Consider the following 21291-nt stretch of genomic DNA (forward strand, 5'->3'; position numbering starts at 1 on the left):
TCATTCATAAAAACCTTTAATCTTGTGGCTAAAATCTTTGAGGGGTAAAACTCTACCCACACTAAAAATTCTAAACAAAATTACATGCTTTTCATGTGGGCCTTCAATATGTATGTCACTAAACCCTGACTCCAGAAATATTCCTTCCCATTGGTCACCATATTATATTTTCAAAGCCTATTTTGAGAACGATTATGAGAGTTGGCAAATCATTTCACCTTTGATGGCCGCTGATTGTGAACCCTTGTTGTATGTGAATGACTGATAACTCAACATGTTTTAGCTTACTAACAGTCAATAAAAAAGAAATAAATAAGTCGTGTTTAGGAAAACACCAATAACTTCAACTGCTGTCGAATCACAAAATTCAACTTTATACAACACTAATAAGATATTTTAGAACATGTGTATTGCTTATTTATATTTTTTATTTGCAAAACAAATATGAACCAGAACTTGAAGTCTTGGGTGAAATTTGTAACAATAACATTTTCATTTATAAGAAATCATTAAATGCCAATTAGAAGAGTTATCCTAGGCTTTCAATTTTATTTAGATTAGTGGTGGTATAACAAAATAAATATTCTTATTAAATCACTTATTGTTTATTTGATATTTTAAAATACCCCAAATAAGGGCAAGTTGAAATTCATTCAGATACTAATGGAAATATTACTATTACCGGTAATTACTACTCTATTGAAATCCAATTGTCCAATTCTCATTGTGGTGGCACAAGTGTGAAATATGATAGATATCGCCAATGATAAGTTTGAAATTTCATTAAGAATCTTAGAACATTCTATCTTGAAAATATGGCATAATGTGATGTGAGGGCATAATTAAAATTTGCCCTGACATCAGGGAGAAGCCCTGGATTCTCCCAATAAACGTTTGAGTCATACATATTGATTATACAAATTGTATGTTCATTCAAGCCTGATGCAGACTTAATCAAATTGGTTGATACTATTAATAAATTTATAGCTCAACATTAATCTTGCCTTCATTTGTGAAATTAATTTAATTAGGAACAATCATTTACATTTTACTCTTCCAAAATAGGACATCAATCAAAAATACATAATCAAAAATTCATCACAAGGTTACTAAAAAATTTCCTGGGATTGACAAAATTGGAATATTACTTCTAAATACCACAAACATTTACCACAAAATGCCACCACTGAGTAGTGACAGTCGGTATGGAATACAAGACTTGTTATATTTAAATAACACATATTGTTCAACATTGATAAAATGCCATTCAAACCAATTTTGCAAGTTGTTTATAAAATAGTATAAAATTTTTCTAGTCTATTCAAACTGTTTCCTTTCCTTTTATAAAATATACTTTGAAGTGTGAATAGAATAGTTCACAAGCACATAATTCAACATATGTAACAGACAAGAATGAGGACTGAAGTTTGCTTAATATTGAGAAGATACTACTATTATCACAAAAAATACTTAGCTTATCAAATGCAGAATAAGTTTCATTTGATCATATGCAACTATAACTCTCGTCCTCCCAGAACCTCTTGTCTGGTTACCAGACCATGTAGAGTATGGGACTATTCACCAGTAATTTGTTTCAGATGCATGGACATGATTTAGGATGGAGCTGTAACTAACCAGTGGTTAAGTGAACCACCCACGATGGCGAGGAATCCAGCAATCCTCTTGCGCATAAATATTTCCCATAGAATTCGAACTTGTGAACCAACGCAGAGTCACCAGGGGTGCGGTGGAGTGCGTATCCATAATGCTTAGCCCGATGCGCACAATGCCAAGATTTACAGCTTCGTTCTGAAAACAGCTTTTACCAGGCAATTACTGATAAGTGGAAATATTACCTTACGAATGAATCATACATAAGTTAAACAATTGAAAGTATTTCAGCACAAAGATTTTGAGCTTTGCAGTGATCTGTTATTTCATGCCACAAAATTTTTGATCTGTTGACTGCAATTCTATTTCCCCTGGGATAAACCGGGGCTGTGCAACAGGCAGTCCGTGGGCCACAACCTGGCCAGCAAGGCCATCGAGTGTGGCCCTTGTCAACACTCAGATTTTTTCCCAGTCAAGCATAAAACCCTAATCCGACAGTTTATGTTTGAAAAGGCACTCACATGGATAAAAAACATAATGTTTTATGCTCTTGTCGCTTTTAAACTAACCATGGGACAACTAATGAGATAAACAGAGGATGGTGGGACACTGAACCTCACTTCCAGCAAACAAAACAACATTAATGCTGAAAACTAATGTTGGGGCAGTAGCAGAAAAATACAGATAAATAAATTTCAAATGAATGAATTCGGAAACATTAGGCAGCCATCTGTCAAAAATCACCAATAATATTTGACTTTACATTCAAAGTAAATCACTAATGGCAGTATGCAACGTTCAAAATCTTAAACTTTAGCCTGCTCATTTCAGTCATTAGCCTAGTGGGAGCTAACATTGTGCCTGGGTTAAACTTGCCACCAATTATAATCATGCAATTCTCTTAAATAAGTTGCTAAAAGAAATTCTATAACTTATGTTGCAGGGTGCCATATCCAACATGGATGCCTAGAGATCGCTTAATCAAGAATTTGATTTATATACCGGTAATATACAGTTACCGTAGATGTTTCCAACTGAAATTTTTTAATTGATGGTTATCGAGAAGCCTCACTATGAGCGGGTTAGTCTAACAATAAACCAAATTGAAAAAGAAGTCAAACCTAAAATACTAACAGCAGCCGGACTTTGAGAAACATTTGAGCGACCCGATATCCCAGTGACTCTATAGTTTACGTAAGGAGACTACTCTAGACATGACATCCGAGGTAACCATAGCAGCCGCGGATCATTGAATAAACAACCAAGGGTACCGGTAATCATTTCATGGCTGCGCTATGGACTATTGCTTTTTTTGGCGCAGTACTGAATTCCAGTAAACATCAACGGACAATTTTACTTACGGTAATTCAGAAGCTAAGTGATGTTTTAAATATACACTCATGGATCTCTACTGAGGCTGGGTGCTGGAGGTAATTATATACATGAAAAGAGGTTGTTAAACTCACAGTAATATGGATCTAGTACGACAGCACATGAGACATAAGAAGCACTAACATTATAAAATTAGGATGATGAAAACGAGTACGATACCAGTACCAGTTCCCTATTATAAAAGCAAGGCTAAAATATATAAACATGACTACGTTAACAAGCCCAATTCCAGATGAAATTAACCTATTTTTAAACATGTACTTGCCCTAATGTCCATGTGACACGCACAACATGGACACTCATTTGATCCATGTGGAGTCAAGTCGAAATAGGCTGGCGAAGATGATTTGTCACATGCTAATCTGTACCAGTAGCTGGTAGAAGGTTTCCTACTTCCCATTGTACTTCATTGTATGAAAGCAAAAATTGAGACCACTACTTAAGAACTATTCAATTTGAGAAAATAAAAATCCTAAGGCTCAAAAGCCTCAACTGAATGGAAAGTAAAATAAGTGTTAATATAGCCTACTCTAATGACAGGAAGATGCAAAATGAAATATAAAATATCTTCTGAATTTAAGAATTAAAACAAAAATGTAGAGCACACACAAAAAATATTCAGTCACAATTTTCTATACCCGCATGTCCTAATCAAAAACAAATATTGAATTGGTTGATCTTTTTGAAAAAAGTCCAAAAAAGTAAACTTTATATACAAGTGTTATTAGGAGAATTAGCATTGTGTTCGATACGATATTTAAAATTTAATTTTAAAGCAAAGATTCCCAAGTTAAACTGTTGAATGTTACTGTATGATTGTACAAGTTGTATTTCCAATCGATCTTGGATTTAAAATTTGACCATAATTTTATTTCAATTTTCCTTATTTCAGTTCTATTACGAGTTCGTGGACCATCCAAGTGACTCCCGTACCAGAAATTATAGCCTAACCCTAACCTGGTACACATACTACGTACTGGTGTCTGCCACAGTGGTTCACATACTTTGAAAGTACTAATTTTTTTAATAAAAAAAAACAACTGTATCCTAATATCTTGTTCATTTTATAAATAACCAATACATACATATATATGGTCATTAACATATTATTAAAGAAAAAATATGACACACCGGGAAGATTTTTTCGTAAAATTTGATTGAAGTCAGAAAATATTGAATTCAATTTCAGTAAGACTTCGCTATATATTTTCTAAGTTTTTAGTAAAACAATAATTTCGAACAACTATGCAATAAATGTTACCCCGACTTTTGATCCCCTTATATTCTTTCTGTATACTCCACCTGTGCAAAATTATTGGTACTTATTTCTAGAGTGGTTTTACGAGTCGGCGCCTATAAACCAGTTTATTTGTTTCAGACTATCATTTTAAATCAAAACATTCAACAACCTTCCAATTAAATGTATCGGTAGGAAAGTTAGTCTAGTCTGTCACAGCTATTTTTAGACTAATTTTTGATTACTGCAATTAAAATGAGACTCATACGAAGACAAAATGATCATTGAGTTATTTGATTTGGACTTATATTTACCAAAACACGTCTAAAAACTTACAAATAGCATGCGAAAACAAGGTAATATTCACCATGAAAATCTGCCTGAGTGACACAAAAGTGTTTGAGTGTATGCTTAAACGTTTATTGTTACATCAAATTTTGCATTTATGCTGATTTGCCAATGTTACGTCAGTAAATAAAGATGTCGATGCTCAGGAAAGCATCCATAATTTTAATCAGATGTTCATAAAGTTGTGATAGATAAATATGCTATACAGGCACAATTTTTATATTTACGGAAAATTGCAATTGTTTTGCGACTAAGGGTAGACAGTTTTGGGTCACAACCCTGTATTTGCAGATCCCTGTATAAAAGATATCACTATAATTCAGAATATCCAAATTTGCTATGTAGTGCTAGTCAGCTCGGTGTAGAATGTACGCAATAGAATAATAAAAAATAAAACAAGAATATAATGCCGGACACTGGGTGATCCCTAAAATATTTAGAGCAACCCAACTTGGGGTCGCGACCCACACTTTGGTGACCACTGTCCTATAGCTTTTCTTACCAATAACAAGAACATCTATTAAATGTTTGTTTCCTGCCTTTCACTTTAAAATAGGCTCTGTATAAGCTTCCACTGATATACAATATTTGGAGTCTGAAATCTTTCCTATTCAAAAGTGTGAATGGTTTAAACACGACATTTTAACCTGCAATGCCAACATAGGTAAGGCTTATGTAGAGCTTTTTAGCCACATGGCCCAAAAAAGTTTTATAAGAAGTCAAATATAAAATAAAATTTTTACTGAGGCCTGGGAAATTTCTATTTTTAATCTGAATCATTTGATTTATTTTCTTATCTGTGCTTATATCAGGTTGGGATAATGAGATAAACAGAGAAAGGTGGGACAATGACTGAATCCAACTCATGAAAACCAGGAAAGAAAGCATATAAAAAAAATTAATGGCAAGGCCTAATTTCTGCTAATTGATGCGACTCATCATGCTAAGCGTTAGAAATACTCTCGCCGCCGCACCACTGATTTTACCCTGCGTGGGTTGGCAGGTTTGAATCCTGTAATGGATAATTATGTACAAGACGATTGTTGGACTCCTCCCCACCGTAGAGTGGTTCACTGGTTCACGTAACCACTGGTCAGTTGCAACTCCCTTCACTATGAAGTACAGGCATCCGAAATCAAATAACTGGCTAACTAATCCCATACCCGACAGGACAGGTTTTCCATATGATTAAGTGGTGTTATTATTAACTTTCCTCTTCCTCAGGATATTTAAATTCTCTTCTATCCTATCCTAATAATAATCTTCTTTTTACAATAAAATAAATTGTTGTATATCAACAACCTCAAATTAATAGTAAATTTAAGCTACATCTCCAACTTTAAGAATTCCAAAGTTTCGCCTGTTTTTTCAATACTTTGCCTTCATGATGTGTAAAATTATTTAGGCCGGAAGTTACACCTAAGTCACCATGGATACCGAAAAGAATATTGCTCATCGTTGCCGCATAGTGGCTGCTATTTAAATTCCCACAAAATATCATATTAGATGAAAGAAAGGGTGATTACAATTAGTTTGATAATTTACAAAATCATTGCATAAAATAATTTGTTGTACAAGTCGTAGTTGAGTTGAAATTAAATGTCTTGATCTTCAGATGTCAATCATTCAAAGACCACGTTGATGAATTTTGTTGTTCTATACTGCCACCTAGTGTGAAATTTTCTAATATTCGCCCAAGTCAGTCATGATTATTAGGACAAGAGAGCAATGCTCAAATATATGAACACGTTAACCATAACTTTGACGCTACCGGTACCCTCAAGAAATTTCCCCGAGTTTTGCGTAGCAAGGATTTACAGAATCAAACCGGACAGCCAGTGTTTCCATGGATGAAATAATACAGCGAAATTTTAGATGCTATTATTAGATTTCATACGAAATTTAGAAATAAATAAAAGTAATAGGTCTTCAACCACTATAAATTTCAAAGCAATTGGTCCAGTATTCGAAGAGAAAAGCGATTTTTCAATGATGACGAATAACAAGAACAACAACATAATATTAAAACGATCGTTATGTTCACTAACGTGTCAAATAAGTAGCTGAGATTTCACATACAGTAAGAAACGTGTTTCATCAAATAACTCTCTTGAAAGAAAAGAGTCATATGTCAGAATGGATTCGAAAGCTCTTCTGATAAACAAAAAGTTACCATTGCTATAAGAAGACATGTTAGGTCGGCATTGGTGATCAGAGACAGGAGTGTAGCCAGGAATTGTCGAAGGGGGATTCTGAACTTTGTAATTGCCAAATTAGACCATAACAGCTAGCAGAACCGGTTCAGGGTCTGAAAAGCGTTCTAAGCTATGAAAAATTTCTATGTGTGACAGAGGCGTAGCCAGCATATTTTGCGCCCGGGGCAAACTATAAAATTGGCGCCCCGACCTCCACGTTTGAAAACAAATTATATATGTAAAATCAAATTTATATGTATTTATATATTTTATTATTTATTCAAAAAAATATTTATATATAAATATTGTAACAAATTTGCAATTTGTCACTTTAAATCATCGAATATTACCCCAATTAATCTTAAAAACTTGACTTTCGACTTGGCACCTGTAAATTTCCACGAGCATAAAAAGATTCATACTCACGGGACAATGAAATCATCGCTATTTTTAAACTTAAACTAGGTAATTTCATAAACTTTACAATATATATTCGACCTAAATAATAGTGCCGATGAAATAAGAAATTATCGTGCGCATCCAAAATTCCTCCTATCAAAAACGAGACAAATTAGAATTTGATTGGTCGAGGAATTATAGCTTCTTCCCGAAAAAGTAATAAATAAAGATAGACAAATTATCCACTAAATTGAGAAACCCCCAATTCCATTTAAAAAGACTGATCGGGAAAAAGAAAATAGAGTGTTGGGAGAAAGGTTAGCTGTTCTAGTTAATTCTGCTGTTATCCCATGGACAATGCTATTTGAGGTACAATTTATATTTTATGATTGAAGTCGTGTTTTATAATTTCTTGTTATTAACGATCGTAATTTGTTTTAACCCTTTTTTTCCGCTGTATACAATCGACTTTTTGTACCATTTTATAATATGTAATGACCAGTTAACCAAACGTACAAGGAACACGCCCAATATCTCTTCAAAAAGCTTATTTTCGCGTCTTCCTACTAAAACGCGCCCAAATGACGTGTTTATGTGCGCGAAATTGTTTCCCGGTCGTTCAAATGACTTATTTTTGAAGTAATGACAAATACTTTCGTGTATCTCTAAGCTTTGAAATACCTACACAAATAAAATTCACTTAGTAGTAAAATAAAAAATTTACAAAAAAAAAAAATGTTGACAGATCAAGCACGGATCATAGTTGGATGCTCAAAATGATTTAGTTAGTGCGGGATACTTCACAAAACATGAACATAAACGTAAAATAGTCCGAAAATAACTATTATGACCAAGGATGGTAATACGAATATATATTCGTCATACGGAACAAAAGAGTTCCGGAGCAATAAAATTATACTAAAGGATGGATATTGAGTTGATCTGTTATATAAAATTAACAGGAGCTCCCAATTGAGCACGTATACCTTCTGATTAATATAATTGTTTTATATCGAAGTCTAGATAGTAGGAGCACAATATATATCAAAGTAGTTAACTAGTCAACATCAACTAACGAAGAAGATAGCCAACAGCAATTTTGGTTACAATATGTGTATTCAAATTTTAATGGAACATTTTGTTTAAAGAAGACGCAAAACCATACAAATATAGCATATGTCCATAATGTCCCACTCAGTTACTGTCTAAGATGATTTACACCGGGGGTCTCAAACTCGCGGCCCGCGGTCCAATTGCGGCTTGCGGGATGATAGTTTGTGGCCCCCGCCTTGGTATTAAAGTTTAATGTTAGTGCGGCCCGCAAGACACTTAGCTCATTTAGCACGATTAATGCTTTTAATATAACAGCGTTTCCCAAACTGTGTTCCGCGGAACACTAATGTTCCGCGAGCATCTCCCGAGTGTTACGTGCAAAAGGAATCAAAAATACATCTAAATTGGTCGCCATGGCGATCTGAGAATCACGAAGGTTTTGCCCAACTGACCGTTTAAAATTGCGTCACCGTCGGCCTAAATTGGACTAACTAAGTTAGGGTAGTGGCATTTGAAACATCAGCGCAACAGTTATTACAAGATGGAATTTTATAATTTCGCACATCCCTAAACGTGTCGTTGGAAGTGAAGTTTCAGTAAACATAAAGGTTTGTGATGAGCACAGACAATTTCAAAAAACTGGTTAATGCAATATTTCTTTGTTGAGCATAGGAGCATCCCGACGTGTTTTATCTGCACAGTTAAAGTTGCAGTACACAAGGAATACAATTTAAACGAGTTGCTAAGCTTTTATTATGAAAAACCTGATGCGGCCCGGACTCATCCAGACTCTGCCCCAGCGGCCCCCAAGTAAATTGAGTTTGAGACCTGTTTACATAGTCTACAATAATTTTTTTATTTTATTTCACTGTCGCAAACTGGTTAACACGTCATCAAAATCTGTTTTTTTTCTAATGTTTCTCTTTCAACACTTAGAAGTGCAAGATTATTGAGACGATCTTGTCCCATTGATAAACGCGAATACGACAAAATAAGTTTCAATTTGCTGAAAGACCGTTCACAGCTTGCAATTGAAACTGACATTGTTGACAAAATTTGTAGAGAAATTCGCAGATTAGGTAAAACGTCGTCTCCAAAAGACACAATAAAACCAAGAAGAGCCAAAAGAGTTTCTGGTTGACTTTCAGTTCTGTTACTGAGCAACATTCTGCAATCTTCAATTTCGGTGAAAAGTTCGTGGCCATTGATGTCCGTGTCGTAGAAATTTGCAAAATATGTGCAATCTCGTCGAATTGTCGAAAACGGCATTGGGGTCTTCCTATGGTGGCCCATCGTTGTCACGTGTGAAATTAAAAAAAAAATGAAAAAAATAAAATGAAAAAGCGAAAATAAAAAAATAGTTGTGAAAAAACATAAAAATAATTGAAAAAAAAAAAATAAAAAAAAATTGAAATTAAAAAAAAAATTGAAAAATAAAACAAAACAAAAAAATTAAAAAAAAATTAAAATTAAAAAAAAAAAATTAGAAAAAAAAAAAAAAATTGAAAAAAAAATTGGATAAAAAGAAAATAAAAAGGTTGACAACGATGGTCCGCCTCGTGGCCCATCGTTGTCACGCGTTTTTATTTTTGGAAAATTTGATGCTGCTTGGGACCAACGTTGTCAGGCTTAATCCTACACGCACAAATGTGTTTCCTGGGTTTCTAACTCACTACTGATTTTCATGAGCAATATCCAATAAATTCAACATGGAAATGTTCTATAAATTCTCCATGCTACAAGTTCAACCACAAGCAATATATTTATAATAATGATAAGAGAATATAGAATTGGATACGAAAATTTTTTTTACGTGTAGAAGGTAATTTAATTGGAAAATGCTGCTTAACTGCTCAGACACTCGTGCGATGCCGGTACGGTACCGTCTGACCGTACCGGTACCCATGCAATTATCGTGAAAGAATGGGAGATACGGATAGTCTCGTAGAATATAGTCTACTGAAACACTCTCTGCGCCTGCCCCATACCGTACAGCCGTAACGTACCGATCCAGACAAATGATAAATCGCCCGTGCCCAACCATTTATTTCAATCCATACCTCGACTCACTATATTCTACTAGGATCGAAGTATGGATTGAAATAAATGGTTGAGCACGGGCGACTTATCATTTGTCTGGATCGGTACGTTACGGCTGTACGGTATGGGGCAGGCGCAGAGAGTGTTTCAGTAGTCTATATTCTACGAGACTATCCGTATCTCCCATTCTTTCATGAGTGATTGTATGACTACCGGTACGGTTAGACGCAAAGCGACTATAACCGACTACCGGTATTTGGTAAGACGGTACGGTACCGGCATCGCGAGTGTCTAGTCAACTGAGTAGTTAAGCAGCATTCTCCAATTAAATTACCTTATACACGTAAAAACAAATTTTCCGAATTTTCGTATTCAATTCTATATTCTCTTATCATTATTATAAATATATTACTTCTTGTTGAACTTGTAGCATGGAGAATTCATAGAACATTTTCATATTGAATATTGCTCAAAAAATCAGTAGTGAGTTTGAAACCCAGGGAACACATTTGTGCGCGTAGGATAAGGCTGACAACGTTGGTCCCAAGCAGAAGCAAATTTTCTAAAAATAAAAACGCGTGACAACGATGGGCCACGAGGCGGACCATCGTTGTCAACCTTTTTATTTTCTTTTTATTCAATTTTTTTTTTTTAATTTTTTTTTTTTATTTTTATTTTTTTTTTTTTGTTTTTTTTTTCGTGTTTATTTATTTATTTTTTTTTAATTTTAATTTTTTTTTCATTTTTTTTTTTTAATTATTTTTATGTTTTTTCACAACAATTTTTTTATTTTTGGTTTTTTATTTTATTTTTTATTTTTATTTTCACTTTTACGCGTGACAACGATGGGCCACCATATAGCACAGTATAATAAATTTTATGTAACTCTGCCGCAAAGTACGGTATTCTGAAAACCACGAAATACAACCACGTATTACCTAAAACATGTATTAACATCATTCAACCAAATTCCGTTGCCATTTGTCTCCAGCACAGAACTAATACCAACTTACATCGGAGTGCGCAGGCAAGAACTTAACGATACAGAACCATGTAATTAACCGCGTGTATTTTGTTACCTAACGTTACCAAATCAATTTTTGCTTTGTTTCCCGGCCAGATTTATTGGCCATGTAATTACGATGGAAATCTGACAGTGCGCGAGCTATGTGACTGATGACGTCGGCAGTCGACGCAAGTGGTCTGACCAAGTGTACAGTTTGCCATGTACTAAGGCTAGATGTCTGCCACCAGTGCGATCTTGCTTGTGACTGTTTTTTTACCCTTGTTGTGAAATTTTTGCTAGCCCCATTTTGGCGCCCCTGTACCTTGGCGCCCGGGGACATATGTACCCCATTGACCCCTGAATTCAAACTCAATATTTCAAACTTGCAATGTCAACATTGTCAAGCCCGACCGACACTCCGAGTATCAGGGCATTACAATTTTTTTTTTATCGTTTTTTATTGTTCAAAATGTCTTCACCCCTTCCATTTCAAAGAAAAAACACAATCCTGCAAAATATTGTTCATATTTGTCCAATTTACTTTCAAAAATTTTAAAACACACAAAAACAGCTAAAAGTTTTATAGAGAGAACGGCGGATTTGAATTCAGCAGTATAAAAGTCTATATCTAAATGCATTTAAATTACAGTATTCTACCCTGCTTGTCAGGATGTGATTATTCTGCCCAGTCATGCTTCAGTGACCATAAGCGGGAGAGCTTTTTGAGATTGAATAGTTTAATCCAGGGGTGGGCAACCTTTAATACAAGAGGGCCAGATACAAATAACTTGGTGAAACCGCGGGCCGCACTTTTTTAACATAGGCTTTCTAGTAGTCGCAGGCACAAAAAGTTTGGCTATTGATGATATGGCATGTGTAGCTCGCTTCTGGGCTGTCATACACATAGATAATAAATTGAACTCGGGTATAAGCTATGCAATGCAAAGAGATTGGAATAACTAGCACGAACCAGATTGAACTAATAAAAACTCGTTTTACAGGCCGTACATCTTTCAAAATTGTCACTAATCCGCGGACCACACAATTTTTTCTTATGGCCGCAGGTTGCACACCCCTGTGATAGGACATCCCTAGAGTTTGACATGCTTTTAATAACAATATTGAAGTCCGACAGAGTTTAGTTTGAATTGCTCTTATTGATATTGAAAAGCTGTATTCAAAGACTAATGCAACGGTTCCAAACCGGGGATATTTAAAACTATAAATACCACTGGAATGATAAACAGGGGGCCAATGAGTCCTTAAAGCCTCAGGAAGGGAGCTGTTGAAGGTTGGCAACCACCGGACTAAAAACTAGAGACTACTAGAGTAGAGTCCGGAGTCGAAAATTCAAATCTAAGCGCACAACCTGAACTCTAACCTGGTACCTATACATCTTAGCGCACATACTTCGGGAGCACCCTAATCTATGGCATTATTTTCACTATCCATTGGAATATTCAGAGTAAAAAATACTTTCGGACACCAAGAATTAAAAATCAGCCAAGAACGCTGTGATTTACATCCAGTACAGAAAAAAGCTGGCATTACACACTTAATTAATTCGGGCTTGGGTGCTCCCGAAGTATTCGTACCAAGATGGCGCACAACCTGAACATAGTATGTGTACCAGGTTAAGGTTGTTCAGGTTGTGCGCCATCTTGGTGTGATTACTTCCGGAGCGCCTGGGCTTGTATATAAATAGCAAAACTTGAACACATTTTGATAATGTAAATCTTACGTTCCTAAAAAACATGATAATAAACAAAATACACCACCCTGCGAAAAAAAATACACTCGAATAAATACTTGAATAATCACACATAACTCATACAAAAATATTGTTTCACCAAAAATTCAACACAAAACCAGGGCTGTAGAGATGGGGCACAGAGTCTCAGTTTTTTGTGGTCAAAATTTGGAATTCTCTCATTAATTATAATTCCGGACTTCTAATGGTGATAAATATAATTTCGACAAATGCTCAAAAATTAAGTCAAAGAAGTTTTCTTTACAGACAATCCTAATAATAATCTTCTTTTTACAATAAAATAAGTTGTTGTATATCAACAACCTCAAATTAATAGTAAATTTAAGCTACATCTCCAACTTTAAGAATTCCAAAGTTTCGCCTGTTTTTTCAATACTTTGCCTTCATGATGTGTAAAATTATTTAGGCCGGAAGTTACACCTAAGTCACCATGGATACCGAAAAGAATATTGCTCATCGTTGCCGCATAGTGGCTGCTATTTAAGTTCCCACAAAATATCATATTAGATGAAAGAAAGGGTGATTACAATTGGTTTGATAATTTACAAAATCATTGCATAAAATTATTTGATGTACAAGTCCTAGTTGAGTTGAAATTAAATGTCTTGATCTTCAGATGTCAATCATTCAAAGACCACGTTGATGAATTTTGTTGTTCTATACTGCCACCTAGTGTGAACTTTTCTAATATTCGCCCAAGTCAGTCATGATTATTAGGACAAGAGAGCAATGCTCAAATATATGAACACGTTAACCATAACTTTGACGCTACCGGTACCCTCAAAAATTTTCCCGAGTTTTGCGTAGCAAGGATTTTCAGAATCAAACCGGACAGCCAGTGTTTCCATGGATGAAATAATACAGCGAAATTTTAGATGCTATTATTAGATTTCATACGAAATTTAGAAATAAATAAAAGTAATAGGTCTTCAATCACTATAAATTTCAAAGCAATTGGTCCAGTATTCGAAGAGAAAAGCGATTTTTTAATGATGACGAATAACAAGAACAACAACATAATATTAAAACGATCGTTATGTCCACTAACGTGCCAAATAAGTAGCTGAGATTTCACGTACAGTAAGAAACGTGTTTCATCAAATAACTCTCTTGGAAGAAAAGAGTCATATGTCAGAATGGATTCGAAAACTCTTCTGATGAACAAAAAGCTACCATTGCTATAAGAAGACATGTTAGGTCTGCATTGGTGATCAGAGACAGGAGTGTAGCCAGGAATTTTCAGAGGGGGAGGGGGATTCTGAACTTTGTAATTTTCAAGTTAGACCGTAACAGCTAGCAGAACCGGCTCAGGGTCTAAAAAGCGTTCTAAGCTATGAAAAATTTCTATGTGTGACAGAGGCGTTGCCAGCATATTTTGCGCCCGGGGCAAACTATAAAATTGGCGCCCCGACCTTCAAGTTTAATCATATTTTCTATTACATTTAATTGTACATGTAAAAACAAATTATATATGTAAAATCAAATTTATATGTATTTATATATATTTATTCAAAATAATATGTATATATATTGAAACAAATTTGCAATTTGTCACTTTAAATCATCGAATATTACCCCAATTAATCTTAAAAACTTGACTTTCGACTTAGAACCTGTAAATTCCCATGAGCATAATAAAATTCCACAGGACAAGGAAATCATCGCTATTTTTGAACTTAAACTAGGTCATTTCATGAACTTTACAAGATATTCGACCTAAATAATAGTGCCGATGAAATAATAAATTATCGCGCACATCCAAATTCCTCCTATCAAAAACGAGACAAATTAGAATTTGATTGGTCGAGGAAAAACCTTCTTTCCGAAGAAGTAACAAATAAAAATAGACAAATTATCCAATAAATTGAGAAACCCCCAATTCCATTTAAATAGACTGATCAGGACAAAGAAAATAGAGTGTTGGGACAAAGGTTAGCTGTTCTAGTTAATTCTGCTGTTATTGGACACGTAGTGGACATAACGCTCGTTTCAATATTATGTTTTTTTTGTTCTTTGACACAGAATAACACACCTAGTGGAAATATTAAAAAACCGCTTCTCTCTTCGAATACTGGACCAATTGCTTTGAAATTTTCAGTGGTTGAAGATAAAATTTTGTCCCAGAAGGCTATCACTTTTATTCATTTTAAATATTCCTGTTAGCTCTGTGAAATTTCTTTTTGTTTGCTATGACGTCATTAAACTTTCTGCGGAAATCGGACGCCATTTTGTGTCCTACTGTACTGCTTCGCTTGGTGTGAATATATTTGTAGACTGTGAGCTGACGGTATGGTAAACCGTACTGTACTGCGAACAGACGTGTACATATAGTTGGACGTAGCTCTCTTGTCCTATGGACAATGCTATTTAAGGTACCATTCATATTTTATGATTTAAGTCGTGTTTTATAATTTCTTGTTATTAACGATCGTAATTTGTTTAACCGGAGCAACAAAATTATACTAAAGGATGGATATTGAGTTTATCTGTTATATAAAATAGGAGCTCCCAATTGAGCACGTATAACTTCTGATTAATATAATTGTTTTATATCGGAGTCTAGATAGTAGGAGCCCAATATATATCAAAGTAGTTAACTAGTCAACATCAACTAACGAAGAAGATAGCCAACAGCAATTTTGGTTACAATATGTGTATTCAAATTTTAATGGAACATTTTGTTTAAAGAAGACGCAAAACCATACAAATATAGCATAAGTCCATAATGTCCCACTCAGTTACTGTCTAATAAGATGATTTACATCGGGGGTCTTAAACTCGCGGCCCGCACGACACTTAGCTCATTTAGCACGATTAATGCTTTTAATATAACAGCGTTTCCCAAACTGTGTTCCGCGGAACACTAATGTTCCGCGAGCATCTCCCGAGTGTTACGTGGAAAAGGAATCAAAAATACATCTAAATTGGTCGCCATGGCGATCTGAGAATCACGAAGGTTTTGCCCAACTGACCGTTTAAAATTGCGTCACCGTCGGCCTAAATTGGATTAACTAAGTTAGGGTAGTGGCATTTGAAACATCAGCGCAACAGTTATTACAAGATGGAATTTTATAATTTCGCACATCCCTAAACGTGTCATTGGAAGTGAAGTTTCAGTAAACAGAAAGGTTTGTGATGAGCACAGACAATTTCAATAAAACTGGGAAATGCAATATTTATTTGTTGAGCATAGGAGCATCCAGACGTGTTTTATCTGCACAGTTAAAGTTGCAGTACACAAGGAATACAATTCAAACGAGTTGCTAAGCTTTTATTATGAAAAACCTGATGCGGCCCGGACTCATCCAGACTCTTCCCCAGCGGCCCCCGAGTAAATTGAGTTTGAGACCTGTTTACATAGTCTACAATAATTTTTTTATTTTATTTCACTGTCGCAAACTGGTTAACACGTCATCAAAATCTGTTTTTTTCTAATGTTTCTTTTTCAACACTTAGAAGTGCAAGATCATTGAGACGATCTTGTCCCATTGATGCACGCGAATACGACAAAATAAGTTTCAATTTGCTGAAAGACCGTTCACAGCTTGCAATTGAAACTGACATAATTGACAAAATTTGTAGAGAAATTTGCAGATTGGGTAAAACGTCGTCTCCAAAAGACACAATAAAACCAAGAAGAGCCAAAAGAGTTTCTGGTTGACTTTCAGTTCTGTTACTGAGCAGCATTCTGCAATCTTCAATTTCGGTGATAAGTTCGTGGCCATTGATGTCCGTGTCATAGAAATTTGCAAAATATGTGCAATCTCGTCGAATTGTCGAAAAATGCATTGGGGTCTTCTAGCACAGTATAATAAATTTTATGTAACTCTGCCGCAAAGTACGGTACTCTGAAAACCACGAAATACAACCACGTATTACTCAAAACATGTATTAACATCATTCAACCAAATTCCGTTGCCATTTGTCTTCAGCACAGAACAAATATCAACTTACATCAGATTGCGCATGCAAGAACTTAACGATACAGAACCACGTAATTAACCCCGTGTATTTTGTTACCTAACGTTACCAAATCAATTTTTGCTTTGTTTCCCGGCCAGATTTCTTGGCCATGTAATTACGATGGAAATCTGACCGTGCGCGAGCTATGTGCCTGATGACGTCGGCAGTCGACGTAAGTGGTCTGACCAAGTGTACAGTTGGCCATGTGCTAAGGCTAGATGTCTGCCGCCAGTGCGATCTTGCTTGTGACTGTTTTTTCACTCTTGTTGTGAAATTTTTGCTAGCCCCATTTTGGCGCCCCTGTACCTTGGTGCCCGGGGACATATAAACCCCATTGCCCAAGAAGAGGGGTCTGACCCTGATCTGAAATTCAAAAACTCAATATTTCAAACTTGCAATGTCAACATTGTCAAGCCCGACACTCCGAGTACCAGGGCATTACAATTTTTTTTTATCATTCTTTATTGTTAAAAATGTCTTCACCCCTCCCATTTCAAAGAAAAAACACAGTCCTGCAAAATATTATTTATATTTGTCCAATTTACTTTCAAAACACACAAAAACAGCTGAAAGTTTAAGTATAGAGAGAGAACGGCGGTTCTGAATTCAGCAGTATAAAAGTTTATATCTAAATGCTTTCAAATTACAGAATTCTACCCTGCTTGTCAGGATGTGATTATTCTGCCCAGTCATGGTTCAGTGATTATGAGCGGGAGAGCTTTTTGATATTGAATAGTTTAATCCAAGGGTAGGCAACCTTTAATATAAGAGGGCCAGATACAAATAACTTGGTGAAACCGCGGGACGCACCTTTTTAACATAGGCTTTCTAGTAGTCGCAGGCACAAAAAGTTTGGCTATTGAACTTATGACATGTGTAGTTCGCTTCTGTGACGTCATAAGCATAAATAATAAATTGAACTTGGGTATAAGCTATGCAATGCGAAGAGATTGGAGTAACTGGCACGAACCAGATTGAACTGATAACAACTCGTTTTACAGGCCGTACACCTTTCAAAATTGTCACTTCTGCGCGGACCACACAATTTTTCCTTGTGGACCACAGGTTGCGCACCCCTGCGTTAGGGCATCCCTAGAGTTTGGCATGCTTTTATTAACAATATTGGAGTGCGGCAGAGTTTAGTTTGAATTGCTCTTATTGATATTAAAAAGCTGTATTCAAAGGCTAGAGCAGCGGTTCCCAACCGGGGGTATTTAAAACTATAAATACCACTGGAATGATAAACAGGGGGCCAATGAGTCCTTAAAGCCTCAGGAAGGGAGCTGTTGATGGTTGGGAACCACCGGACTAAAAACTAGAGACTACTAGAGTAGAGTCCGGAGTCAAAAATTCAAATCTAAGCGCTCCGGAAATATTTGCACAAAGATGGCGCACAACCTGAACTCTAACCTGGTACCTATACATCTCGGTGCACATACTTCGGGAGCACCGTCACTATTTTCACTATCCATTGGAATATTCAGAGTAAACTTGGTGCTCCCAAAGTATTCGTACCAAGATGGCGCACAACCTGAACATAGTATGTGTACCAGGGTAAGGTTGTTCAGGTTGTGCGTCATCTTGGTGTGAATACTTCCAGAGCGCCTGGGCTTGTATATAAATAGCAAAACTTGAACACAGAGAGATTCTGGTAATGTAAATGACATGCTCCTAAAAATATGATAATTAGAAAAATACACCACCCTGCGAAAAAAATACACTCGAATAAATACTTGAATTATCACACATAACTAAAACAAAAATATTGTTTCACCAAAAATTCGAACACAAAATCAGAGTTGTAGAGATGGGACACAGAGTCTTAGTTTTTTGTGTTCAAAATTTGGATTTCTCTCATTAATTATAGTTTCGGACTTCTAATGGTAATAATCATAATTTAGACAAAAACTCAAAAATTTAGCCAAAGAAGTTTTTTGTTTACAGACAATTGAAGCGTGTATAAACAGAAGCGTAACCAGGAATTTTTAAAAGTGAAGATCTTGATATTTGTTATTGCCAAGTTGGACCGTACTTGCTAGGTCTGTCCGGTGGTCGTATATGTCTTCAAGAGTCCCATAAAGTGTTTTATGCTACAAAAAATTAAAAGGATGCCGAAGCAGATGGGTTTTCAAGAGTTCAAAACGCATTTTATTTTACGAAAAATTGCTATGTTTAAATCAGTAATATGCCTTTTTTTACATTTAAAAAAGGAGGGAGCAAGCCTCAAAACCCCCTGCTGGCTATGCCCCTGTATATGGGCTACAGTTCTCATTATCTAATTTGGTTTCCAAAGTTCAGTCCTGGAATCATAATTAAAACTTCAAAAAAGATTCAATTCCTAACAGTCTATCAAAGAAGATCATAAATATAGAGGGAACACCACATTATTCTGAGTTGATTGTGAAAATGAATTGTGTCGGTGTCTTTTATAATAATTTTGACAAACCCCATCAAAGTGTTATTTTTAACCCTATAGGATATGCCATAACCCAGAATATAATCGTATAATGTCAAGTCTAAAATGCTCCATAAAGTCCGTTTACAATTTCAATTTTGTTAAGAAATCAGTTCTCAATATATCTCAACCAAATTTGTTGTTTTTTAATCGGTAATTGTTTTTATCTTCATTTAATACGTCTGTGAGGGCCAAAACAATATATGGTATCGTAACAACGTATTGTTTTGAGAAATAATATCCTCAATAAAGTGAAAATATTTGAGGAAGGTAAGTTGGAAGGAACTAAGAAATTTTTTTATTCTATTTTCCATCTATGCTGTATTCTTGTTAATGTAAATATGAATATAGCACATTTTTTTTTTTTTTTGGGGGGGGTGATTGGGGGTTATTATCAAAAATATTTGTGACTATGTGGTGTTCCTGAAAAGCAAATATAAAGTGGTTGATATGTTGAATATACAGAAAATGAAAAAGCGGGGAGCACAACATAGGAGTTTATCTTGGAAAAAGAGGGGAGGGGGAGAAAAAAAAACGGGACCCCAATAGATAGCACCCACTAGAGCGGTTTTCCTTCCTGGCTGGGACATTGAAATGGTGGGGGGACAGGAGATGTGAGAAAAAATGTCATAATCTCTCTGAGTCCTGTGTTGTAACCTCACCACAGGCAAATGCACCCAAATTCTTAAAAAATCTTGAAAAACATGTCTAGATATATATGCTGTATACAGCTCTCACCTGAGTGAGACGACGAAAAAGAAAGGGGGGGAGAGGGGGCAGGGTAAGGGGTCAGAAAAAAAGTCAGAGCCTCCAATGATACCTAGCCACTGCCGGTTTGTTCAAAATTGTCAAAATATTTGTGCAAATATGCTGAATCGTGATTTATATAAAATTTTACTCAAACTCAAATTTATCTGAAAAATTCCCCCATCCCTCAGAAATTTTTTTTTTCGGTTTCCAAATCTGTTTTACACTAAGATAAAAACACAATCAGTAAATATTACAGAAAAAATAGAACACGCTTTTTCACACAAAAGTATAAGTAAAATCAAAATAAAATCCCCTATTTTTTTACCCCCAGTGCTCCCCCCTTTTTAATAAAAACACAATGCATTAAAACCTAATAAGAATTCCTAATTTTTTTTTGTTTTTTTCTCAAATTATTTTTTCTTTGCATATTCGCAGAGGTCCTTCACATCCATCATTGCTTTTTCGATGTTATCAGCAAATCGAGATGAGTTCTGATAAGATAAGATAAAGAGATAACATAAGAATGTAAATTAATTCAAATGAGTGTAACCAGAGTCAGCACCAGGTTAGAGTTAGGCCATAATTTTATCTTGATTTTTCTTATTTCAGTTCTTTCACGAGTTTGGGTACTGTCTGTGTTAGCCAAGTAAATACACCCCCTTCCAATAGGTTTCAGTCTCATCACACAACTTGATGTAAAGTAGGCGAACAAAATTCGTTGCCGCCATATTGGTACACACACTTCTGGAAAGCCAATTGATAACAAATTAATGATAAGGTGGTTAACGCAACTTTATTGAACATAGGTTTTCTAGTAGCAGTCATGAAAAATTTAGTTGTTGATCTTATGACATGCGTTGTATGCTTCGCACAAGCTAACTGTTAGGGCATTGTAACGTCAAAGACACAGATATTAAATTGGACTCAAATACAGGCTTTACAACGCATAGTGATTGGAATCACTCGCACATACCAAATCAAAAATTCGTTACGGGGGCCGCACAATATTCAAAATTGGAACTTCTCCGCAGCCCACAATATTTTTCCTTGTGGGCCGATTTTGGCCCGCTG

General features: G+C 35.5%; 1 protein-coding gene across 1 annotated transcript in view; it reads right to left on the minus strand.

Annotated features, from left to right (window-relative positions):
* Positions 1–21291, minus strand: part of LOC120335274 (uncharacterized) — a 241649-nt gene that overhangs the window by 89069 nt on the left and 131289 nt on the right. The window lies entirely within an intron of this gene.

Source organism: Styela clava, chromosome 2 (genome assembly GCF_964204865.1).
Source record: "Styela clava chromosome 2, kaStyClav1.hap1.2, whole genome shotgun sequence".
Taxonomy (NCBI): Eukaryota; Metazoa; Chordata; class Ascidiacea; order Stolidobranchia; family Styelidae; genus Styela; species Styela clava.